General features: G+C 36.6%; 1 protein-coding gene across 1 annotated transcript in view; it reads left to right on the top strand.

Moving 5' to 3' along the window:
• The window catches only part of LOC6039392 (soluble guanylate cyclase 88E), a 67,310-nt gene that overhangs the window by 12,411 nt on the left and 26,932 nt on the right, over window positions 1–27,967 (top strand). Inside the window, exon 3 of the mRNA XM_038262362.1 lies at window positions 22,471–22,548. The gene's annotated coding sequence lies outside the window, so the exon portion shown is untranslated. The remainder of the gene's footprint in view (window positions 1–22,470; window positions 22,549–27,967) is intronic.

Here is a 27,967-nt window from a genome sequence, read left to right as displayed (position 1 = left end):
TTTATACTAAGTAATTAGTAAACTTTATATTCAATCCAAATTATTTTTTTAATCAGTCAAGGATGCCTATTTTGAGTTGGGAGACTGGATTTATGGTGATTTGTCAACAAATAACTTTATTTATGTTAATTTTTCGAAAGGTGTACAAACTTTTTTGCACCTTTTTTATTTTCGTAATAGTATTTGTTATATAACTTTTTATAGAAAACCTCTTTTCATGAGCTTTTTGCAGCAAAATGTTCGGCATGAGTTTCTGAACAAAACGTAGTACTAGGTTTATGTCAACATTAAATTGTTAACATGTTTCATCACAAAATGTGCATAGTGCCCAAGGGGTGTAAATACTTTTTTTACATACTGTATCATGTTAGATTATTTTATTTTCTCGGGACTTGAACTAAAAAATATCTTCTCCCAAGCAATATGACTCATCAGTTTGAAACAAAAGAGGTGATTTTAAACAAATTTCAGGTCTTGACTTCAAAAAAAGTACCCTTATATAAGCCATTTTTGTGTATATGGAGCCAGTTTCACTCGATAATGACATTTGAGAAGGGCGTAAGTGTTTTAAATATTTTTGTATTTCGTAATTTAAATATTGCTGTATCTCGAAACCGTTGCATCGTATCAAAAAGACATCAAAGACAAACTTGTAGGAAATTTGAAAACAATACTTTTTTATGAGATTTTTTGATTTTTAAGTTTAAAAGTCAAATTTGAAGGTAAGCCCACGATTTTTTTTTCGTTCAAAATTTTTGTGAAAATAGCCTAAGATGTTATAAAAAGACTCACGAAAAATGAAGGATGGAGCAACTTATCTAAAAAAATACAAAAATTCTTTACTGAAATTATTTTTTCAAAAGTGCTCTAAACATTAGAGGTGGGCAAAAAAAGAGCGAACCGCTCAAAGAGCCGGTTCACTGAAAAGAGCGAATGAACTGTGGCTCACAAAAAAAAAAAACCGCGGTTCTTTTTTAAACTCCGGTTTTGTGAAAGAACCGTTTCAATATGGCATGATTTTTGTTATAAATATAATTTATTGTATTTCTGAAAAATGTAACATTAAATTTGTTTTTGAGAATTGAAAATGCAATTTCAAAAATGTCAATGCTTATAAAAATTAATCCCAAAAGAATACGATTTTCTAAACAAAATAAATAAACTTTTCAGTGTGCAACTGATAGTTCATTAAAGTAAAAAACGTTAATGAAAATAGAATTCTTATCCACTGAAAACAAATTAAAAAGCATTTCGATTTAAAAAAAAGTTCATCAATACTTCGATATTTTGAAAACTAATGAAACTAATGGGGATGTGCGAAATGCATTTTTAAACTCTTTTTTCATTAAAATGTCTTGCTATTATCTTTTTTGCGACTTTGGCCAGAGTTGAGGGACATAAACTTCAAAAAATATTTGGTATGGCCAAATTTATAAAAGTCCAATATGAAATAACTTATAAAATCACACGATTCTTGAAAAAAACGTATTCATTTAAATTTTGAAAAAAGAGCGAAAGAGCCGGTTCAAAGAGCGGCTCTTTTTAAAGAGCGAACGAAAATGAGCGGCTCCTAAAAAAGAGCGGTTTTGCCCACCTCTACTAAACATCAAAATTTTCAAAAACCAAACTCGAGAGTCGATTCTCCAGACAATTTAACATAAAAGTCTCCATCTTGACCACTGTCCTAAGTCCAATCCTTGTGAACTTACAGCAGTTTTAAAGTTAAAAATGTTGAAAAAATAGGTTTATTTGATGGTGTTGGCAATTTCTATATGACAGACTTAATTTTTCGGTCTCGAAAATATTTTTACCGGAATGCTCATCCAATTTCCCATAAGATTTTTCCATAAATAATGCAAAATAAGCTTTTCCGGCGAAAAACCAAAAAAAATATCTTTGAGTCCGCTGAAAAATAGCAAACAAAATGTTAAATTCCAGAGGTATAAGAAAGGGGAAAACCCAACTAATTTGTATTCCTTAAGCATCACCATGCTAAAGGTGCCGAGTGTGCCGATTTCGTTTTAAGTGTGGGATCAGTTCGAGAGTCTTCGCTTACAAAAACACCATTTGATACAATTTGGTTGTGCTGAGCCTGGGAAAATCAAATGCGGTTTGCCCAATTAAATTGGAGGGCAAATTTGTTAGCCGGAAATCGCTGATCTAGGATTTCCTTTGGGAAAACACGGAATCGGTGCGAAACCGGGTCAAGTGGAGTGTCTTCCGGGAAGGAGATTTTGTTAAGGCTTGAGGAATCGATTGCTTATGATGGAAAATACAACAAACAAGGGAATTGAAAATCTAACCTAAACAAACGATTTGGAGCGCTTAGATTTAATTGATATTTGCTGTAGAATAAGGTTGCAAAATTAAACAAAAAAAATATCTTCTTTCTATCTACCACATACAGATAAAAAGGGCTGCTCTTTTAATCTTATATCTTCATTAACACAGTAATCTTAGACTCGTAATAAATAAAAAAACACACGCTAGAACACTCTGTAATAAATGTTACGTGACGGTCAGTGGCAGCAAACGATAGTGATGATTGCAAATAATTTCTCATCAATTTAGATTGAATGATGAATCCCTACAATAAATTCCGACCCAACCAGAATGATCCCGATCCAAGAGTCCCGTTCCACCCACCCACACACATACAATCATTTTGAGCTCAATTTTCCGCTCCCACTATCTCATCTTGCTGCTGATATTTTGGCGGGGTTACTTTCACCCCAAAGTACCACCCAGATGATTAATTTCAATTTACTCACCTCCTCGATGACCTCCGACGGCGGGGAAGGTTGTTCCCTTCTTTCTTTTCACGCACACACACACGCACACTTCCACACATTGACGAGCAAAGTTCAAATCAGTTTGGGTTCAGGATGTTTTCTTCTTCTTTGTTCGGGATACGCCGGATCTTCTTTGTAATCTCTTTGTGTGTACAGACAGTCTATTGACCCTATCAGTTTGGCCATCTCTTTGATGGCGTCCGGAGTGATTTATATTGTTATCACTCACGTTCCAGATTGCTTGGAAAATCCATCAAAGTCCTGATTAACCCACGTTTTTTTTGTAACATTTAGAAAAATCTGACGAATTTTAGATAGTAATAAACGAAGATAAGGTCTTTTTCAGCGATGGAAGAATCTTCATCTAAAGAGTAAGAGCTCACCAAGTAAGAAGATCTTGTCTCTCCTCTCAGATCGTCGCTGTCGTGCTAACTTGTCGTATGTCGATTTTGGGCCAAATTGAGCTAAGAGCGCCATTTTGTGCAGCACACAATGCCTCACCTTTTGACCTTCACAGATCCCCAAAATTCGATTTCAATCCTGAGATATTCAATAAAAACCAAAAAAAAAAGTAATTTCAATCTTGTCGTGATGTCTTGACACAGCCTGGAAATTGATGTAAGTGCGACAATTGGCCAAAGGGATTTCAGGTCAGAACGCGTTTGACACAGGTACGAGCTCGACTACCGTATACATTTTCAATCATAACTCTGGAATCCAGCTACTAAATTCAACCAAACTTCGGGCCAATGCACAGAATGGTCAACCAAACAAAACGTGTTTGTTATTGTTTACATTGCGTGCTCGCTTTTTCGTTTACTGAAGGTCAAACATCAAAAAGCGTTTTTCTCGACACGTCAAAAAGCGACGTACGACAAATTAGCACGACGGCGTCGAGATGCTCAAATTTCATGTCGCTTTTCGTAGATGAAAAATAATAGTGAATAATACAAAAAAATCTATGAACAGTTGCAAACAGTCCATGTAGGTCATTTTGTGCAACTTTTGTTCGACGACTAACTTTGCTACTCTTGGTTCATGTTTTTTATGTTCCATTTTTTGTATTTTTATTTGGTTTTATCTTGTATAGTTTATGTATGATTTTGAAAGTATTCAGTTTATTTGTTTCTTTTTAGTTTTTTATGTTCTAAGTAGATTTTTGCTTGTTTTTTGCGTTTTCAAACCAAATTTACAAATTTACTATAACTTTAAGAGTTTTTCTTCCCAATGTTTTCAAATATCAAACATTGAATTTTATTTATTGTGTTTTACCTAGTTCAACATTCGCGAGTAAGAGAATTTTACTAGTGAATCATGAAATTTGAGATAGTTCCATCTGTAGTTCTTTGTATAATGTTACTTACAAGTGTATTTTTCAGAAATTTTTTGAGCCTTAGTTTGCTTAATTTTTATAATGTACTAATCCGTGAATAAAGTAATTTTGTATGATAAACAGAGCCGTACCTTGGGTCTATGGCACCCTTGGCGAAACATCAATTTGGCGCCCTCCCAAATATTTCAACATTTTGATAAATTGATGATAATTACTTCTAAAAAAAAAATGATTTAATAATTGCAACTGCAGTACTAAATAGGTTGATGAAAAATTCTTTGCCCCAGTTTTCTTGTTGCTGTATATTCACAATAATGATTGATGTTTTATTTTCTGCTTTCAATTCATATGAAATTTGAAGAAAAATATAATTTTAAACATATCACACATTTCAACTGATTAAATGACCTGTTATTGATTTCCTCTACAGATTGTTCAAAGAAGATTTAATGTAGCAATAAAGTAAAGTAAAGTAAATCCTTCCCAGTTCCTGAGGGGAACGCCCTTGAAGAGTATCGGGGCTCAACTTAATGTTAACGTGTTAAGGTTAATGTTATCATTCCATAGGTCGCCTACCTAAGGTGTCGTGATAAGGTCCAGTTTGTGATGATACACTACCTTCCCTTTACTAAGCAATCGATTCCAGAAGGGAAAAAAGATCACCAGTTGTGTTGGTCCGAGCCGGGATTTCAACTCCGATCTACCGCTTACGAGGCGGAAGCGTTGCCACTGGGCTACGTGGCTCGGTCAATGTAGTAATAAAATTCACTGAATATTTTGTAAGATTTCATAAAATCAATAAAAATAGCAGAGTGTTACAATATCCGTAGAAATATGCAAACATTTAATTTTGGTGCCCCAAGGAGTTTTACGCGAAATACATTTAGAGTATTTTAATCCAAATTAAAAAGTTTTTTTTCTTAAACTTTTGGTACCCTTTGTGTTCTAAATACCTAATAATGATTTTTTTATACTAACATGACAATTTTATTCAATCATCGATTAAGGCCGTTGCAAATATTTTTCAAAGTTTATGTCGCTGCACCCCCCCCCCCCCTCCAAAATCGGCCTGAATAATCAGGGGGCAAACCATTTTTTTTCGAAAAATTTCAAAATTTTAATGAAAATTTAAGTTTAATCAACTGAAAACCAGTTAAAATGCATTTTCCTGCGTTTATAACCATATTTAGAATGTTTAAACTCCTTTGAAAACATTTAAAATTTACATGAAATACCAATGTACAGTTCCAGGAAAAGTTTTTTTTTGTGTAAAATGTTGTTATTCTTTTTTTTGTCAATATTTATGTGTTAAGAATTTTTGTATGCTTAAAATTACACATGTACACAATTAGCTGTTTTTTTAAACGAATTCACTAGTTGAAAAAATCGGTAAACCATCAAAATGAATCGGTACTGATTGACAGATGGAGAAATATTGATATCGAGAAGATCGACCACCAGAGATTCAACTGTATACATTATTTGTATAGCTTTAAGTTTTTGAGGTACATACTTTATTTTATTTTAAAAAGATTTAAAAGAAATCTCGGAGTAATTAAATGTTTCATGAATTGAACTTTGTATTACTATCAAAGTATATAATTTATATCTCATGGAGCATGGGCTGACAAATCTTCTTTATTTTTGAAAATATAATCTGAAATTTATTGAATTAATTTTAATTATTTTTTTTGTTGTTTCATTAAGGTTGTTTTGGGTACTTGAGAAACTTTCCTCGTTCCTAGAACAAATCCTGTCATTGTGGCAGCTGTCTTAACTTGTGGTACATTTTTGGCCAATAGTAACCGCTCGAAAAATTAATCTCATATTTTCAGGCTTGCGAATGAGCGAGCGAGCCAAAATCCGTGCTCGCTCATTCATGAGCATGAGGACTTAACAGGTGGCTCGTGCTCGCTCATGCTCAATGCATGCGCTCGCGCTCAATGAGCGCTCATCAGCAAATCAGGTAGTTTTTTAGTATTGTTTATGAATCTGGCACAGGCCAATTGGATTGCCACTTTTGAAGATAATTTCATCGCGAAAAAGGGACATGAACTCATCAAAGTTGCATTGGTAATTTAATTTTGGTTAACCGCGGTAAATTCATCAAATTATTCGTTGGCGTCGAACTGTCAAAAATTGATCGCGGTGGATTGCGGGGGATGTGGTAATGGTAAATTTATGAAACTTTAATGTTGTCAGCCTATATATTTTTTTTCAGAGTTTGATAATTTAGAAAATTAGTTTTGATTAATTTCCCGATGAATGAAAAATGGCTGACACGCAAGTAAAGTGTCGTAATTTGCTAAGAATCCCAGACACTCTTTTTAGCTTATTTCATTTTCAAATTTAGAGTAAACTGTCAAGGAACGGAATTTTTAGGTCTTAAATAAGCTGTAAATAGGATGGTAATCGATTTTTTTATATTAAAACATGTTTTTACTTGTGAGCACGCCCATTTCTCATTTATTTATTTGGATCGACTCCAGCATATAAATAAGATAATTGATGGGAAAATTATCTAAGACACAGATTTGACATTTATTACGCAAAATTATCTACAAATAATTGACTAAACAAGATGAGGTGCCCAGGAATTAAAATATGACTAAACGTATTAGGGACCATCCATAAACCAAGTGGACACTTTTTTGGGAATCTGTTACCCCCCCCCCCCTCGTGGACAATTGTCCATACAAAAAAACTTTTTGTATGGATCGTGGACAATCGCCATACCCCCTAAAGTGTCCACGTGGTTTATGGATGGTCCCTTACCAAGAAAACATATTTGTGTTCCTTAAAAGATACTTTTCAACTTTATTAAATAGCTCACTTTCACGTGTCACTCTATTATCAACATTTTTTTATTAATCGAATTATTTCTACACAGTAAAAAAGTGTACATTTGGAAGTTGTAATTTTGTAAGGTTGAATAAAAAAAAAAAACCATCCACATTAACGACCCCCGGGTCTTTTGTGGTCTCTATTGCAAGTTTCTGCTCGAACCTAGGAGTCCGAAGGCTTGAATGGGGAGAGCACCCAAACCTCTTTTTACTCCAAGGAATCTTCCACCCCAGTGTTTGAACTGACGACCTTCGGATTGCGAGTCCAACCGCCGCCAACGATTCCACCGGAGTAGGTTTGGTTTGGTGTGTTGTTTGTACTTATGGCATGGAGACGACTCCTACACCTGGAATGACTTAACGGCCTAACAACCAAGGCCGGGACCGACATTTTACTTCTTCATCCGATGGAAGGTTGCAGCAGATGGGAATCGAACCCAGAATCATCCGCTTACAAAGCGGACAGCGTAACCATTCGGCCACGCACTGCCACTAGGTAAGGTTGAATATTACCTCTTAAATGTTGTAATTTTACCTCGATTTAGACTGAAAAAGTTGCATTACACCAGAAAATTGGTATTTTTCTAACATAAAAGACGTACTTCCCAGATCTTAATGTAACACCTTAACCCCTTAACTCTGACTCCAAAACAAGTTTCAAAACAAAAAAATATGACAAATAACTTCATCCAATATTATTAAGATTAGCCTATTCAAGCCTCCATTAAAAAAACAACCTCGAAGCTCTGCTGAAAAAAATAAATTTATTATCGTTTACCCGTTACAGGTAAAAAAATACCGCTCATTTTTCTCAATGAGCAAAAATGAGCGCAAGCGCGAGCAATGAGCATTTACGCTCATAAAATAAATGAGCAAACACGAGCACGAGCAAACGTGAGCTTGCTCGCGTCGCGCTCCTCCTCACGAATGAGCGAAAAATGCTCGCTCATGAGCGGATGGGCGCTCAAAATCGCAACACTGCATATTTTATTGAATTGCTCGATAGGCTCTATGTATAAGAAAATCTCCACTTTTAAAAATATTGGAGAACTATCTGGGTTAAAAGTTATTCGATATTGTTTAAATAGTTTTGGTCAAAAATGGAAAAATTGCATTGCCCTTATTTATTTTTAAAAGTTTATTTTATTCTCAAAAGACCCACCATTAACCCGTGAATAGCCACCATTTTCGCGCCTATTAACATTCAAGTCAATCAATTTTCATACCCTCCGTCCAGTATACTGATACGATTCGCCATCATTTTCCACCCGGCTGCATCCAATCGATTAAGGGGCACTATTAAATCTTCCACCGCCGATCAGTTAATTGGGGATCTTCTCTTACTGTCCTTCGACGGTTTGGGGATGGCGATGACGCGGAATTTCGAATGAGAAATAAAAAAAAATCTCAAATTGATTTGCGCCTTCGTCCGGAAATTCGTTAAGGAGGCTGAAAATCTAGATTTTGGGTGAGCCGATTTTCCAGCAAAGGAATCCGGTTCCGAAGACATAATATTCTTTTTTCTTTACGGGGAATGTTCGTCTACCTGGATTTTTCGCAAGTATTGAACCATTTAAAATCCATTCGTAAAGTCGAAAGAAGGAGATTTATCTATAGGTCCATTTCGCTAGAGGAAACCGGTTTTAATTGTTTCCAAGGCACAATCCAACGTAAACGTAAATCTTTTTCTACGATTCGTTATCCCTTCTCAAAAGTGTCGATTTAAAGGAAGACTATTGAGACGTCCGATGAAGATGCCTTCGTTCGTATAGCACCGTTCAACTTTATTGAAAGTTCTTTGCAATTTTTCACCGAATAACCCTCAACCACGTAACCGAAGCGCGTGGGAAATGGGTGGAAAAGCTCGAAAAGGTTATAATTTTCCCGCTGAAAAAGTGGGTAACATATGCTCCGGTGGTGGTGAAACTTTGATTGCAAACCTCACGGGGATGCCAAACCAAACCCACAACGGGATCCCAAGTGTGGTTCGTGTAATATCTGTGCGATGTTTTTTCCCACAAGTGCCGTCATAATTCAATTTCTCCACTCCAACCATAATTCAATTCAAGTTAATATTTGAAATGGGTTTTCCCCCTCGGGGGTCACACCACGCACGTGCGCCGGATTTCGACGAGTTTATCGAATGTCCGTAAATTTCAGACCAGTTTCCGTGTGAAGCTAAAATTTTGCAAAAAGTTTTGATTTTTACAGTTCAGCGAAAAGTTGTTAATGTTGTTTCAATTCCGAACTATTATTTCATAATTTCCCAACAAGGTCATGTCATTATTTCACAAAAGTTTCCCCTAGCAATTTGCGTCCGGCGAAGCGTGAAATCTGCTTTCAGTTTGATGATGAAAATTCTATAATTTCTATGGCCCGCTCCGGATGCAGCTTGCACCGCCCAAAAAGTGCTGCCCTGTGTGGCGTTTGGAACAGAACAACTTTTTGACAGTGACCGAAAAGTTTTGCCACTTCACTAAAACAGTTTGCTTCATCGGTATTGGCATTGCTGTTATGGCCGCCTTCCTGAAAGAGCAAAATACTGTGCTAAATTCATTTTCGCTTCAAATTCTGATTTTAGCATATTTTCTCCCGAAGTGAAAATTCCATTCTTTGGGGGGTACCGAGCCAGGTATGACTGGATGGAGGGAGTAAAAGCGGTAAAATGTTTTTTTTATTACCGAAAACAATACCAACATCAAACGTGGAAATTTGATAAGAGAGGGAGAAAATAAATTGGCTGTGTTTGCAAACAGCATTTCTCTCAAGGCAAATTCGGAAAAGAAAAATAAGATGTATCGATTTTCATTGAGAGTCTTGACGCAATTTTCCACAAAAAAAGGAATGGATGTGTGTTGGTACCTGCATTTTGTGAACCACCCGAAAAATAAAATTATGTTTCATAGCACCTATAATTTTGTCATGCTAAATGCTACATTAAAACTCAACTAAAGCTCATTAAAGCTTATCCGGCTTTTTTCCTACCAATTGTGGGAATGAATATGAAGATGGGATTTTCTTCAAACTTTGCATCTGTTTTTGTCTTAAAACTGACGAGTAAAATTCTCGAGCTCAAACCGGGGATCAGCAAACTTTTGGTAGGGGAGACTGGTAAATCACAAAATACTTTTTTTTTGTATCGTGCACTGTCAATAGCTTTAGGAAAAAATGCTTCTAAGAAAAACAACAAAAAGAACATAAATAAATTTATGACGTCAAAAAAATCATTAGAATTTTCTCATTTAACTATCGATTTGGGTTTTCGATGCCATTCTAATAACAGATCCAGCGCACAGTGGGCAAAAAAGGGTGAAAAAACGGATCTTTTGATGCCGTCAGTTTCTGCCTGTCAAATGTATCATTTCGGGTCCATTTTACCCCATTTTGACTTTTTAGGGTGTTTTTCTCGAGTACCTTCAACTGCCGTAGTTTGCCGCACTTCTAAAGTATCTTATTTTATTTAAAAAATCACGAGAAATCGATTGGTGATACTCTCAATAGCGGCAAATGACGGCATGGGCCCATTTTGCCTTATTTACCCCTTATTTATGTGTTTTTCATTAATATCTTGAGTTACTGGAGTTTCCTGAAGTTTTAAAGTATGTTATTGATGTAGAAAATCGCAATCGATTTTTGACATTTTCATTGGCGGCAAATGACAGCATGGGTTGGTTTTGCCCCAGTTACCCCATTGTATGTGTTTTTCGTCAATATCTTTAATTGCCGTTGTTTTTACACTTTGAAAGTATACTATTTTATGTAAAAAATCACAAGAAATCGATTGGTAACACTCCCATTGGTGGCAAATGACGGCAAGGGCCCATTTTGCCCCATTCAACCCCTTTCTAATGTGTTTTTCGAAAATACCTTGAAATTACATTATTTATTACAGTTTCAACGTATATTATTTTATGTAGAAAATCACGAGAAATCGATTGGTGGTGTTCTCATGAGCGGCAATTGACGGCAAAGGCTCGTTTTGTTCCATTTACCCCATTTTATGTATTTTCTTTAATATCTTGAATTGCCGTGGTTTTCCAAACTTTAAATATCATAAACTGGGGTCAATCGGGACACATGGGGCGAATTGGGACAGCAGTTTTAACCATGTTGGAGCACAATATTTTGATTTTTCTGGTTGGTTTCGGTTAGAACAGACTCAGACCAACAAAATGTGTACATCCATTTCCAAATTTAAAAGCTTAAAGTGCTTTAAAAACTGCTGTCCCTATTTAGACTGAAGTCCCGATTCGCCCCAGATTACGGTAAATGTTATTTTATGCAGAAAATCACGAGGAATCGATTTAGAACACTCTAAATTTGGGCAAACTACGGCAGTTGAAGATATTCGAGAAAAACACCCTAAAAAAGGCAAAATGGGGTAAAATGGACCACTTCTCGTTATTTGCCGCTAATGAGAGTACCACCAATCGAATCCTCGTAATTTTTTACATTAAAAATGATATTTTTGACGGCATCAAAAGATCCGTTTTTTCACCCGTTTTGCCCACTGTGCAGTGGTTTCGTACAACGTTTTCAACAAAATTATGGAGATCCGTCTTAAAAAGCATGATTTTTTTAAACAAACAATGGTTTTTGGGCTGAAAATAGCACTAAAGTGGCCATTTCTCAAGACAGGCCAAGGATCACGGCTTCAAAAATAGCTCTTTCTAAAAAACTTAACAAAATAAATGCATATGAAAAAATGTTGAAAGTACACAGATCAAATCCGATGGTGAAATCGCATGCAGAAGCATGCACATCACCTTCGTAAAAAGACACTTAATATCATAAGTTATTATTATAACACACTGCATGTAAAAAAATTGTAAATATAAAAAAAAATCGCAACCGACGGGATTCAAAAACCCATTACCAACAGTAAGGATTGGCGCCTTAGCCCGCTCGGCCATCAGACCGATGAAGAACGCAATGGATAAACGCATATATGAGCGGTCAAGTAGGTTTCCCATACTGATAGGCCGCATATTTCAGGGTGTAATATTACATAGATTTTAATTAAATAATGCCAATTATTTTTACACCAGGGTCTTTTACACGCAGCTAAATTACTACTTTTTTTGCTGTGTATGTGTACAATAACATAAAATCATATAATATGTGAAAACGAATTGAGCAACATATTTTCAAATGATTATGAAACCAATTCCCTGTGCGAGGAAATCAACAACGGATGAAGAGAATGTTGGCAAAGAATCATTTCATCCTCCGCCTGTCATGTGTGTACTGTGTACGGAAAAGTTCAAACGATTTAATTTCTGCGACGCACCCCATGATCCGAGCAGTAATTTCCCGTAAAGTCACTTCCAGTAAACTCAACAGGTGGTAGAATTTCACGTTAAGCTCGTGTGGGCTGAACGAGAGACCAACACTGGAGAACGCTTCATTTTCTGGCAAATTTCACGCACCGCCGTGCCCGTCTGCCCGGAATGAAATGTTATTACTTTCGTTGTTCTTCTTTCTACGGACGAATTCTTCTGGGTGGAGGTGTTCGAGCTGCAGGTTTTTCTTTTGGCGACAAGAAAAAATAAACAAGATGGGAGAAGTTTTCCGATGGTTGATAAAGTTCACAGAAAGTGAACAACCCTGGGGATCGTTAGCGCAGCCAAATCGTCAAGGTCCGTGCTCCTTGATGGCTATTGACATAATTTTTAATTGAACGCAAGGTAAAAAGTAATCGCCGGAATTGACAATCCCCCTCTCTCGAACCGCAAAGCATTTGGACGGACTTCATTCATCGAACGGAAGATGGTCATTTTCCTCGAAAAAAAGGGGAAAAGAGTCATCGCGAAAGGATGTCATTAATTTATGGTGCGTGACACCTGGACATTTTTTATGGTCCACTTGGTTAAGTCTTCATTAGGGAGGCGCGTTCCATTTTGGGGTGCTTTTTATCGCTGGACGAATTGTTGGTCCATTTTTCATTAACAAACTGCTTGGAAACTATTATTTAGATGAAGGATCGATGGTTTTAATCGAAATTCGTGAGACTCGTAGTAATGCACCATTCTTGAAACTTTACTGAGCAATTCAATGAGGTTTAGCTAATTCAAATGATCAAATCGAATCAAGTTATTCGCTCTATAGCATTGCCATGGCGTTAAGAGATTCCTACTCGAAAGTACATCTTGGCTTCCATCCATCTCGGGATTCAAACTGCCGACCTTTGCGATGTGAGTCCAACTGCCTACCAGCGACACCACCGAGGCAGGTCCCAGGGAGACGACTCCTCCACCAGGACTGAACTAACGACCTAACGTCTAGATTAGACCGGCGCCATCATTTACTTCCCCGTCTGACGAAAGGCGTGATCAAACAAATTTCGTTTCAAAATTTGCCACTTCTGGGATCGAACCAAGGCCGATAGGGTGAGAGGCAATCACACTTACCCCTACACCACCGTGCCCGGGTTTTGCTAATAAACAGTTGTATTTTCTGTAGTGTCCATATAAGCTAATGGGAGAAATATGATTTCAAAAATTTGTTTAGTTCTGTATCGATATATAAAAGTGTTTCCACTTGATTTTTGGTGTTAACACAAATGAAATTTGAAAAAAAAACATGCTTCACAGTTAAATAATGCATGATTTTTTTGAGTTAGTGGATTTTACATAATATTTGTCAAAGATATCGACCCGATTAGAGATTCCGATCTAAAATACAGTTTTTGTTAGTACCGTAAAACGGGGTGACTTTGATAGCCGGGGTGACTTTGATAGGTTTGCGATTTTTTCGCAAAATGAAGAGTACAATTAAAATACGTAAGGAATGGTTTAGAAACAAACTGACCGCGGTAGAGAAGTGTTCAAAGTACCTCAAGAAGAACATAAAATTTTGACAAGTTTAAAATGTTAGTTAACTATAGTTAAGAAAATGTTGATGAAAGTCATTATTTTAAACTTCTCAAAGTGTCATGATTTTCTCAATGAAAATTATTTTTAATCGGAAAACGGAATGCATTTTCGGATTCTTTGGACAATTTTCCTCTAGGAAAAGGTTTAAAAAGTTTGTAAATAATAAATAATATGTGTTTTTGAAACACAATTAAAAAACATCTTCAAATTCATAGGCAATTTCAGTTGAACAAATTCCATGTAAAATGTGAAAATTTGTGATTCGTGCTTCGAATTCAGTATAAAATGCAATATAAATCGATAATTTTATAAACAAAACAAGTTTTAACAAACTTCAGGCGAAATTCCGACTTTTTAACAATTTTATCTGAAATTTATATGTATTTTGCTAAAAGTTTATACACTTAGTTAACAAAATATAAACATTGATTTTTTTTTCTTAAAAACTATATAAGCTACTTAAGTTATGGTACATTTAGCGTACAAATAAAGTTTGAACATTTTAAATATGATTTTAACAAGAAAAACTATGACTATCAAAGTCACCCCGGAATTATAGCTAAGAATTTTTATCGCAACTATTTTGCTAAACATTACTAAAAAAATTTTTTTTCCGAAATTGTGCATGGACTTTGTGTGGCCCACCCCAGTACATGTTTTAAAAATCATAATCTTGAGAAAAACCTTACTTGTTGGAAAATATTCTAAAAACAAATTAAAATCCTATCAAAGTCACCCCGGTTTACGGTACTTTGATATTATTTCTGCTGTGTTGGGATTCGAGTGAGAAGAAGGAAAGTATTTGTCACTCACGAGCGGACATTTTTTTCTCGCGAGCTAGCTCGTTCGTGTGCTGTGGAGAGAACGGGCAATCGACGAGTTACTTTCGGCAGACTCGCGGCGAGAACTCGAGAGAGATGATTTTTTTTCTCGCGAGGGTGCGAAAAAGCCAACACTGGCTAGAAATGAAAGAATTTTATCTCACAACTTGACATTTTTGAAAAGCATGTAGTAAACGTTTCAGCCTTGTCAAACAAAAACTACTTGAGTCAAAACTCACAACTTTTAGACGGATGGTTTGAACCGTCAAACATGGACATCCCATGGACTGAATGAATTCGTAGTTGTACTCACATACACAGTTAAAAAATCTTGATTATTAGAAGAGATCCTTCAATATAAATATGAGATGATTATTTTCAGTAAATCTTCGAGCAACGAGAAAATCAAAACATGAATTCAACAAGGAAAAAGTCCAAAAAACGGGAAACAGATATGAATTATGACATTTCCCGGCTAGGAGCACCACCATAAATAACGGTGTCGTATCATGAGTTCGCACTACTGGTGGGTGGCAGCTTCGCAATCATATTACAGCGGCGACGACGCTGAAAGGTAACACAAGTACAACGAGAGAGCGTCCCAATTTTCGCTGCCCAGCAAAGATGGAGCAGATACTTGTCCAGTCGGCAGCGTGCGGACAAGTTTGCATTCGCCCGAGGGATTCCGGGTCACTCAAGACGTTGAGCTTTCCCTTTGAAGAGGATTATCTTGAGCGTGAGTGTGTGTTTTTTGTGTGTTCTTTTCCTATGTTGGGGCATCCAGGACAGGGACAAGTACCTTAAAGTTTTCTGAGTGGTTGCCGGTGAAGTTTGCTGGAAAGTCCTGGATCGTGGATGTCATGCAGAAAAGTAACAAATTGTATGACAAATTTTGGTGTCCGGTGTCTTTTGGTGACCTACTTTCCTCGCAACGTTTCCAAGCGGGTGCTGCGGGATCTAATTAATTAATATCAATTGCGGATCAGCACCCAACCCCGGTGTGCAGTACATCAATTTTCTGATCCAGTTACGCTGGAGGACAGCTAATATTGCTTCTTAGTATCATAGCATCATTTATCATCTCACCATCCCACCAGTCCAGCTTGACTGGATGGATGAGGGTGAATTTTCTATGAGTGCGAACGGACATTGATACCGGGGTTTCATCAGCTGTATTTTGATTGATTTTATGGTGGGAGTTATTGCGATGGGAATCCGTTGATGTCGAATACTTGGAAAGAGATAAAAAGCTGTAAAGGTAAAATATTATTTGCAATCGCTTCAGTTGATTAAAATCCCTTCTTGAAAATAATAAATCCCAGCTATTTGTACGATTATGTAACATGGATTAATCAGAGTCTAGGTATACAAAAATTCATTTCTATGAACAACCCTTGTGTAACAAGACTAATTCGGGATAAAGCAGGTGTAGGTGGCAACGTTCATCATCTCCACTGATTGGGGTTGCTGCAGCACTAGCACATGATAGAGGGATAACAAAGTGACAATTTGATCCGGTGTCCGGACTGTGTGTGTCCTAAGCTGTCGTCGTTTCCACATCGGTACCTCTTCTAACCGGTCATCATGCGGTACTAATGTTTGCCGATAATGTTGAGCTTAATCCGTGTGGACATCGTTACGCAGTTTTTTTCCTCATGAAATCGAAGAAGAGCTATGTCATAATGGTCACATTAAGATTACATATCCGGCCACAGGTGTGCAGTTCCAAGAAACAACCCCCAAGATTGTTTCTCCCTTCAGCTTATCAGGAACGATCCATCCAATTGCGAACTCAAAGTCGTCGAACTCGTTATGCCCTTTTTTCGAGCTCCATTACCCCAATACTAGAACCTGTTGAATAATGGAACGAACCCTTCGACCACACACAATACCTCCACCTCAGTCCGTAAGTTTGCCAATAGCTCCGGTCCATTTGTGTAGCCGCCGCCGTAGGCCGAGAGCAAGAAAACCCTTCCGGCCGTTTGACCCAAATTGATTGTACGTGACAAAGTTGAGGCGTCCAACATCCGGAATCTTTTCGTCGGAGACACACCATACTTGTTGCCCCCATCAATGGTTTGAAAATTTGACTTGGTTTACTGATGGCATCGAGGCGATAAAGCTGGCGGGCCCCGGTTTAATCCCGTTTCCGCTCGGGTGACAGATTGGTTCGGAAGAGATTAATTGGCAGTTTGGTGGAAGTTTGCTCCACGAGTCGTCGTCGTCGTCTTGTTTGGGGATTAAAGTTACACGTTTCTTGGTTCAGCACCAGTTTTTCTTAGAAGTGGCTCAGCTTTGATTTCATCAGTGATTTACTTGATGTTAAAGCTAAGGATAATTGGTCGCAGAATCTTTAAGGTTTTTTGTCATTTCTTTTATCTTACCAAATCCATTGTTAAAATATCCAATTACATTAAAATGATCTATTCTCGGATTAGTTTTCAAAAAGCTGTTAGAGCCATTGGTAAACATAGTCCTTTTTGCATCGGTATTCGACCTACTCACGAAAAACCAATATCAAAAATGCTGAAGATTGTTCATCTACACGTCCTTCAAGTGCCCCAAACTTAAAATAAATGAAATTTTGTTTCATTTTCGAGAAAATCGAAAATTAGTGTCAGAGGTCACGGTGGCTCTTACGGCTTTTTGAAAACTCACCCGAGTATTGTACAAATCATAGTTGAAAGGAACTCTAAAACTGTGTTATAAGAAATACGAATCTGTGAATTGAAAAAATCAGACACTTAATTTTCTGATTTTTTAAGTTTTTTTTTTCAAATTTCTCAGAACCGATGAGAATTTGAACATTTAAAAACAGATTATAAATTTTCATTTTCGGTTTTTTGGCTCATCTTTTCTTAAGCTATGATAAAGGACCAACCATCCATCGGCGGTTGGACTCGCAATCCAAAGGTCGTCAGTTCGAACCCAGGGGTGGAAGGTTCCTTGGAGTAAAAATAGGTTTTCTGTGCTCTCCCCATGCAGGCCTTTGTACTCCTAGGTTCGAGCAGAAACTTACAATAGAGACCATAAGAGACCTGGGGGCTATTTAAATTGACTTATTCATTGAAAAAACTATAAAATCATTTGGGTATTCAGAAAACATTGCATAATGCTTATTTCCATACTTTTATTCAAATAAAGTCTTTTAAATCTTTTTACGAGTTTAGAATTTTGAGACCACAGACCAATAAGTTTTGGGAATAAATAATCATACATTCTTTTAAATTTCACAAATTTATGATAGTAGCATAACTTTAGTGATGTATAAAACATGAAGTAATATTTTTCGCCATATATGCTAGATATTTTTTACTGTGCAAATTTAAAATTTGGGTAAATTTACTGATATTTTGTTGCTTGATTGGTTTAAGTCTGAATTTATTATCCAAGGATCAAGACTACAACTCACTCTAGAACTTTAATTTTTATTTTTCTGAAGAATGCAATTCTTTTAGACTTCTTTGCTAAATTTATGGAGAAACACAAAAAAAATATTCTCTAGTAAAAAAAATGTGCTTTAGTAGGGGGAGTTAATATGCACCCCCGGGCAAAATGCACCCTCAGAATTTCTCGATATTGGGAAGATTATAAAAATGCAGGCCAAGTGCGAATGATGCTGATGATACCTCTTCAGTTGACGCTCAGGCGAGGAACATCCTGGAAGGAGCGTCACTGACTACGTCCGTAGTACGGTTAGATCATACATGATCAAGACAGTATAGCTCTGGTTCCTTGCAAGTGTCCTATTTTCTTACCTCCACGTTGGCTTGGTTTTTATGATGACCTAGCTGGTGGCCTGTGGAAACGCATCGTAAACCTTTGACCACCGCGGGTCAGAGTCGAGAAAGGGAAGTAATTTGTGATTGTAGATGGTATTGTTTTGATTCGCAGTATGTTGAGTCAACTGCTGTGGATGTACCTGAAACATCGCACAACGGGGTTTCTCTTCACGGAGAAAAAAGAGTTCCCAAAATCGTGAACAAGCGTTCATGAAAATAGGAACCGCGAACAAAGTGTTCAAATTTCATGGTACGTTTTTCAAAATCGTACCATGGAATTTGAACACTTTGTTCGAGGTTCCCATTTTCATGAACGCTTGTTCACGATTTTGGGAACTCTTTTTTCTCTGTGTTCTCTTCATTCTCAGCTACCACCTATCTTCTGTTTATTTTGTTTCACTGATTTTCTAACGCGGCTTCTGTTTACTATCCTCCATTTGATTTCGATTTTACTCATTTGATTCTCTTATTTCTCAACGCTTTTTCACTCTATTTTACCAATTGCTGCTGCTGTAACATACTTTCTGCTTTCCCTTAATTTGGCAGCGATGTCAATTTTGTTTATCATGTGCCTTTTCTTTATTTATCTATTTGAATAATTCCTCATCTTCTCTGTAAATTGCCCTCAATACAATCTAAGCTTGTTTGTTACCTCTATTTATTAACTATTGTTAATTTCTTTATCTACTTCATAAATTACTATCTTTCGTTTACTATTGATTCTTTACCTAGTATATTTCCTTCACTGTCTATTATTTTGAAACTTCACCCTTACTCAATTTATGGAATGATTAAAGGATTAACACAAATATTACTATTGTACTTTTGAGAAACTTTTCAAAAATGCTTAGGACCAAAATATTGTAACAAAACACCGCGACAAAAGAAATAGCAACAGATAAACACGACTCAACAATAGGAAAGATTTCAGGAGAAAACAATACACAGTAAAATAACAACTAGTTTTTGAATTCAAACTAAAAATAAAACAGTTTTTGCTTTAATGAAAGTTGTTAGGCACACTTTAAATGGTTAGGCGCTTAAACTTACATCAAACCCTACGTAATGTACCACCCCCGGCCGAGTTAAAATGCGTAACCGGAAAAGAAGGTGTGCATGCCTGGCACGAACACTCAAAGCGTGTTCTAGCGTGTTGCTCGTACTGACTCAGAGCAAGGGTGAGATGTAGGGGTAAGGGCAGTGCGTGTTCGTCGGGAACCTGGTGCATAAGATCGGTCAAGGCCCGTTCTTACACTGAAAATTGCGAATTGGGAAGATTATATAAAAAAAGATTTTTCCGGGGAAAAATCATAGAAACTTGAAGCTTAACATTGTAAGACTATGCTGGAAAAGTTTGAGCATGGTAGGATAAAAACTGCCAAATTATTTGAAAAACTTTAAAATGTTGTGTTTTGATCTAATTTTTATAGAACATTCAATATGATTTTTGGACAATATAAAAAGCATTTATTGATATTGTAAGTGTTGATTTATATCGTTTTTGCTACAATCTTCATTATTCTATAGATAGATGAGTTCAAAAACATTAAAAAATGTATTTTTAATTCAATTTTATGTAATAAGCGTGGTCGGGGTAAAATGCACCGCTGTGATGCTCCATTGTAAACACAGCGGTGTCATCTAGTGGTGACTAGTGAAAACTGCTTTCACCCGGTGCATTTTGCCCCGTTGTTGTTGTGAATTTTGCCCCATTGTTGCGGTGCATTTTGCACCGCATGATTGTTTGGAATGAATCAAAAACATTATTAGTAATTTGCTATTTTTAAACAATTTTGAGGTTTTTCAAGACTTTTTACACATGGATTACGAAGAATAATAGTTTTGTTTTAGAACATCTAACAAAATACTTCCACAGAATTGATGTTATGGTTGAGAAATCACAGTTTTCCCTTAGGGGGTGCATATTACCCCCTCTCCCCCTATTTCGTTAAGTGCTGAAGCGGTAAGACCTGTCTTCCACAGGTTATAAGTGAAGCAAAACGTCATTTGATGATTTATGATGGTTTCGAGTATCAATGTTGATCTTAAGAGCATTCACTCAAACTTGTAAAGCCAATTGGAAAAATAAAAGGAGTTTAATAAATACTTCAGAAAATTTTCTAGTGTTCTTAAAATATGAAAAATTTATAAATTTTCTTTAATTTTTATGATGATCTACAAGTGATCATTCCAATAATCACACTTTCAATGACCATTACCATATCTATTTTCTACGATTTCGCTGAACAAAAATTTTCCCCAGGGCTATCAAAGTTTAAACCCACTCAAATTTACTTGCCACAAAGGTATTTTTTTGCACGTAAAACTCAAATCAAAGCATTTCTCCCTACCCCTGGAGAACGCAACGTTATAGGTCATGAAACTAAGTGGCTCCGCATACGCTAAATGAGTGTGTATACCGTTCGGATTTGGCGGAGGGCAAACATTGATGAGTGCAAAAAGCGAGAAAAAATTTCCGAAACAAGAAAAATTTACATAAGCTGGAAAAGTTTTACAGGAGAGCAGGAACAAAATAAATGGGAACTTTTACAATCTCATGACCATTTGGATGATGGTTATTGTCGTCCATTTTTTGTTCGTTTTTTTTTTGTGCCCGGGAATCGGTATTAATAAGTAAGTGTTGGGGCAGATAACGTAAAGTTCGACCTAGTCATCTCCATCCGAGAATGGAGCAAGGTTAAGCAGTCGGTAAAGTTTTTGTGCTTGTTTATGGCAAATTGAATTTAAGTTGATTGGAATAATCATGCTGCCGTGGAAACTTTGTGGGCAGGTAAAATTCGGCGATCTTTGCATTTTCCTTCATTAAAATTTGTTTGAAATTTGAAATGCTGGAGGATAACATTTCTTGTAGATGCTAATTGAAACAATTTGCTAGAACTAATTAGTATTTAATGACAAGTTTTGTAAAACAAAGTTTAACAACATTAGCCAATGGTCTCCTTGACCCAAATCGTGGAATCCATAATTTCTAGAAATTAGTATCATAAAACGAGAGTTGTAAAATCCTTACTAATGCCACCTCTAAAGTATCATACACCAATGTGTAAGTCGATCAAAACTTTATTGACACATTATTGGTCCCCGCGTCGTTGACACTGAATGGCACTTTCCAATTCCAACTTTCCCGCACTTTCCACCAAAGTGGCAAACAGTGGCGCAATGCACGCGATATTTACCGAGTCACTTCGAGAACCTTCAATCATCGTCGTTTAAACTGATGTCACCTCCAGCCACCTCCAGTCAGTTGGCAGTTGGGGCTGGGAAAATCCTTGGCACTGGTGTCAGGACATTCCAGCAGTGTGGAGACCATGGTCATTCAGAACAGGGCCATTGTCGTTCTATCTGTTCTTAATGATGTTGTAAATGATGAGCGGAGTCGTTCGACTATGGTGGTGTACAGCTTTCATGATTTAAAATTGAAGAAAAAAGGTGACAAAAATGCCTAATTTTCTTAAATTTTAAAAAACTTCTAGTGCAAGAGGCGGAGATAAAATTTTGCTGTTCTACTTATACTCCCGTTAGAAAGCTTAGGTCATTCAATACCCCACACTTCACTCACTATCCATAAATTACCACCCCGATCTTTCTTCTGTTCTCTTCTTGGTTCAACACTTTCAAGAAGAAGCTTTCCCAATGAGTTAAATGCTTCCGTGCCGGGAAAATGTTGAACCGCCCCCGTAGGTCGGAATGAGCAGTGTGGCCTTCGCATGATGATCCGAGTAAAAGTGTTTGGCCTGTGGCATGATGCCTCCGTTGGTGGGGTCCTCTGCCTCCTGGCGAGGGCTTTGGGAGGGGCAAACTATCGGGAAATGTGGACGGTAATTGCATGGTAAATATATTCTCCACTCCACTTTGAACCGGTTAGAGACTGCTCTTCAGTCCCTTTTTGAATGGATGATTGTTTATGGAATAGAGCAATTAAAATAGTTTAGTAGTATAGTAGCAAAATTTCACCTTGAAAATGATGCACCTGTTTGAAAAAATGCCTTTTGTTTTATTACAGGTCCAGTTAATATAAAGCTTGGTTTAATCCATCAAACGAAATATTGGACAGTTATTTCAGAAATGACACCTAAATAAGGTAAGAAATTCATTGATAAATAAAAAAGTACTACAGCTTGAGTTTAGATAAGAAAAAAGATTCTAAACAAAAAGTTGTGGAAAATTTAATATATTTTATAAAATGGCTTATGAAATGAATGATTTTACTGAAATAAAAAAAAAAATCTCTTATTTTATGTTATAGTCCTTTAGGTAAATAATGTTTGCACCTTACTAGCACATTTGCATTTTCTACATTGGATATCCCATATTCCCCAGAATTCTTTTCTCGAAATTCCATTAATCAAAATGCCACACCCCAGAATATACTATTTTTCAGACATCCATTCTCAAGAACTCAAATATCGCACAATTTCTTTAAATTTTAATTATTGTTCTACGAAGAAATTAAATTTGTATATGAGTATAATGAAATTTATTTCTTTAAATCAAAACTTTAAATCTTGCTTTCTTCAAATCTTTCTTTCTTCAAATTTTTAAACCTTCCAAAAACCTTCAAATATTCAAATCTTCAAAGCTTCAAATCTTCAGATCTTCAAATCTTCAAATCTTCAAATCTTCAAATTTTCAAATCTTCAAATCTTCAAATCTTCAAATCTTCAAATCTTCAAATCTTCAAATCTTCAAATCTTCAAATCTTCAAATCTTCAAATCTTCAAATCTTCAAATCTTCAAATCTTCAAATCTTCAAATCTTCAAATCTTCAAATCTTCAAATCTTCAAATCTTCAAATCTTCAAATCTTCAAATCTTCAAATCTTCAAATCTTCAAATCTTCAAATCTTCAAATCTTCAAAGCTTTATCATAATTCAGAAATTCCATTTGAGGACCATCCATAAACCACGTGGACAATTATGGGAGGAAGGGGGGGCGGGTAGTCAGTTTGTTTTGTATGGAAAATGTCCACGAGGGGGAGGAGGGTAGAGGGTCTGAGATTTAAAAAAAGTGTTCGCGTGGTTCCTTGAGCATTTTTTTGTTTGGCCGTGCTAGGGTAGCCCCAACTCGGGCAGACGTTAATAACAAAATTCATGCCATTTCAATAACAAATACTGTTAAAATAACAAAAAGTGTTATGGAATATTCTTGCAAAATTCATTTTTGCATAAGGGTTAAATAACAGTTTATGTTATCATAACAAAATTTGTTATTGGTCTGATATTGGTTGAAAGCCAAAACCACTTGGTAATAACATTTTTTGTTATGGAAAAATAACTCCAACTGTTATTGGGATGATCGGAATAGTTGTTAACATAACAAAAAAGAATAACAAAGATTTGTTCGAAGAATTACTCAAAATGTTATAAGTCTGTTGTTACAATAACAATTCAATAACAAAAAAATCATAACGGCGAATAACAAAACTTGTTATAAGTAACAAAAAAAGTTATCAGCCTAGTATTTTCAAATAACAAAAAATGTTATTCCCACGTTATTTCCGTCTGCTCGGGAAAAAGGTAATCAATTTTATTCAAAAAGCATAACTCGTCGCCATTTTTACCGATTTGAGTTGTCTTGAACGCAAAGGAAAGGGTGATTAGTCCTTCAAGAAATAATGGTAACGAGTCTCAAAAATCAAACCAAACATTTGAAAAGGTTGTATGAAAACTTAAGTGGCGTATTGACTGTGTCTGGATGAAAGAGTCTATGCCTGAAAATATTTTTATCGGATTCCTCGTGAAATTTCATTCAAACGACATTCATTTCCAAATTGGAAGTGTTGATTTGTACGTTCCCAAGATATGATTTTTATTTAAATAAAAACTGAGGTTTTTAACGCACCACGCGCCAAAACGCGAAAAATGGCTTGTCACTTTGAACAATCTATGTAAACATAACAAATAAAATTATTTTTTGCAATTCCGTTGTGAAACTACTTACTTTTCCTGTCGAATCGAATAGCAACACTTTTTCAAAATAAATGCTGAAAAGTTCTACTATTCAGCACTCAAATGGGTGCTGAAAAGTTGAACTTTTCAGCCCTTGTTTTGAAAAGTAACACTTTTAAACATTTTTTTGATTAAAACGATTTATTGACAAATTACATGAAAATTTGATATAAAATTTCACTCAGTGTGTGTTTTTTGGAACTGCAAAAAATGTTGTATGGAACTCGTTGCAAAACTTGATTTTTTCAGCACTCTTCGTATTTATCCAACTCGGTGAACCTCGTTGGATAAATGTACGACTCGTGCTGAAAAAATCCTCTTTTTGCAACTTGTTGCATAAACTACTATTAAGTGGTAACTGCTAACACTGGAAATCGCAAAGAAATCTTGAAGTGATAAATTTTTTTTTTGAATGTTCGGGACCATTATTTTACGTATTTCGTTTAAAGCGATTATTCCATCCTTGAATATTTGCAATGGCCTAATTTATGAGTCAAACATTAATTAACATTAAATGTCATAAAAAACAGAAATAATAAAAAAATACCTAATTTAAATATATAACCCCGTAATCCACAGCGAGAATTGCATCGAGGCATAATTTTCCTGAAAATTGGTTAATCCCACACTGAGCCAATTAATTAGCATTCGAGCGATCTCCGCGCTCGCCCTACCCGAGGGTTAATTGGTTAACGCAAACAAAACCGTCATTATGGTTAAACACTGTTATTTTCCATCCATCGCTGTATGACATAAACCGGCAGCTCGTCCCCTCACCCCCCCCCCCCCACCGTTCTTGAAAGCGAGGGGAGGTTCATTACCGAACCCATAAATTTGTCGTCAAATCGTGAATATCGTCTCGCAACAATCGCACTTTTCCCATGGTGGTCAGGCGGTAGTGTCCCTTTGGGGGCGGAGAGACCCTAACCCAAAATCAACTGGTCATTGTCATTGTTTATTCTACCATGAAGAAGATCTCCGGGAGAAAAAAAAACCCGGGAAGGGATGTGAGAGGGGGTGGGACTTTCCTAGAAAAAGTTTTCCCGACGTTTTTGTTTACTTCTTTTGGCTTGTTTGGGGGGAGGTGAAAAGGGCAGCCGAAGGAAGTGACAATAGTTTGCTGGAAAGAAAGGCATAATGTTACTTTCGATGAGGGTATGGGAAATGTTGGTCAAAGTTAACGTGGAACTAGGGAGGGAAAATTATATGGATTCGTGGCGATGCTGGTTGGAGAAAGGAAGAAATGTCTTTTTTTGATGATTTAGAAGAAGACACGTGACAACGAGAAGATGATCCGTTGACCTCGGTAGGGTGAGGAACCATTCTGAAGGAAATTACTACACTCTTTGTATGATTTATAAACAGATCAAAGACGCAACTCTCTTAATTTTTGGCATTTTAGTGGAAAATATTAATTTTAGTAAATAGTTGAAAATTTATGAAAAAAACATGACCAAAGTCTCCCCTCTTTGCGGTAAATCCACCTCAGATGGATTGACTTAGTGGTAACTCAACGATGTTTGTGTCGGAAGGAAGCTACTTCCACTTTTTTTTTGTCCTCGGTGGAAATGACAATGACACGAACGATGAATTAAGGTCGTGCGCACGTGGCTAGTGGCACGTTTTCTTCGGAATGGTTAGCGTTGATGAGTTTGATGGGTTTTCGGGAGTAGACACACAAGGCAGGCCAGTATCAGCCACTGTGGGATGTCGGGAAGGGGGATGTGTATATTTATCACTCTAAGTAACTAGCTACGGTCAATGGAAGTGACTCAGCTAAAGATATGCTGCTGTAATGGATCAAACAAACAGCTTCATATGAGCGGAAGTGTTCGTTTATTAAGAAGTTTTGACATAAAGACTAATAGCCAATATAACCAAATGACCGAATGACCAAAATGACAAAATAGCAAAATGACCAAATGACCAAAATGCAGAAAATAACAAAATGACAAACTGACCAAATGACCAAATGACCAAATGACCAAATGACCAAATGACCAAATGACCAAATGACCAAATGACCAAATGCCCAAATGACCAAATGACCAAATGACCAAATGACCAAATGACCAAATGATCGAATGACGAAAATGACAAAATAGCAAAATGACCAAATGACCAAATGACTAAATGACAAAAAAACAAAGTAAAGCAAGTTCTGAGCATAAATAACAAACTGAACCGTCGCAAACGTTTATGTTCCAAGTGAATATCGTCAATCACTTTCCTTCCCTAACCTATCTCAAATGATATTTGAGCCCTGTGCCTACCGCTGAAAACTGATGTATCTCAACATACTCAACATAGAAATTTGAAACGCGACATTTGAGGGTTATTCGAAATTTACTGTCACCACTTGTGCGATTCTTGCCATGCTGCGAGTGACAGAAAGCACACGGCGACACACATGATAGGTGTTCCATAAAAATGAGCAACAAAAAAAACAAATACACGCGCCATCTGACTGACATCGAACGAGCAGCATTGCTGCCAAAAGTTGGACATTGAGAAGCATAAAAAAACTCGATATCGGTTCCCCTAGACAACGCGCGGTCGCCGGCCAAGAAGCCACACGACTGTTAAGCTTTGCACCAAGAAAATCCGACGACGACAGCGAATTTGGCTCCTTCGACTGTGCACGGAGAAAAAAGAGTTCCCAAAATCGTGAACAACCGTTCATGAAAATGGGAACCTCGAACAAAGTGTTCAAATTCCATGGTACGATTTTGCAAAACGTACCATGAAATTTGAACACTTTGTTCGAGGTTCCCATTTTCATGAACGGTTGTTTACGATTTTGGGAACTCTTTTTTCTTCGTGTGCTGCCACCAAAGTCAGTGGAAAATCGAAGCGAAAAATTTATGGCCCTCAATCAAGAAAATGCGATTTGGCTGAATGGCAAACAATTGGAATTGCGATTTAGACAAACGCTGGGTGGAGGGGATCCGCTGAAATATTAGGACAGATTGCTTATAAATCAATTGTGCAACGTGAATGATTGCTAGAGTTTTTATTTTGAGATTCTTGGGTTTGTCAGATAGGTCAAAGTAAATGTTATTAAACTCGGATTAATGTTCTTCTCATCAAAAATAATGGCTCAACTAACCTGGGACCTTTTACTATAGAGCTGCAGATCTATTGAAAACAATTTTTAAATAACATATTTCCAACAAATAAAAAATATTATTCTACTCATCAAATGAATCAGTCCGTAAAATCCTGAACTAGCTTTTTTTCATCCGCCCAGTAATAAAGTCAAAAAACTTTTCCCCCCGTGACATCCGAAAGGATTATGACTCCTGATTGCGTGACTCTCCGGGTCGTGCTGGGTTTCATGGCGGTTGTTTGTGAAGATTCCTTTAATGGCGATAAAGTGATAATAAAATTCCTCACTTTTGTGGACGAGATGGATGGAGGCGAGCAAGCATCACTCGTACGTCGTTGCCGTTGTTGCGCTTTGTCGCATGTCGATATTAGCAGGATCAAAAAAAAAATTTGTCACACGTGAATTTTGGGCCAAATTGAGTTAAAACGCCATTTTGTGCAGCT

This window comes from Culex quinquefasciatus, chromosome 3, assembly GCF_015732765.1.
Source record: "Culex quinquefasciatus strain JHB chromosome 3, VPISU_Cqui_1.0_pri_paternal, whole genome shotgun sequence".
NCBI lineage: Eukaryota > Metazoa > Arthropoda > Insecta > Diptera > Culicidae > Culex > Culex quinquefasciatus.
Note: the sequence above shows the minus strand (reverse complement) of the source record. Positions and strands in the feature narration are given on the sequence as shown.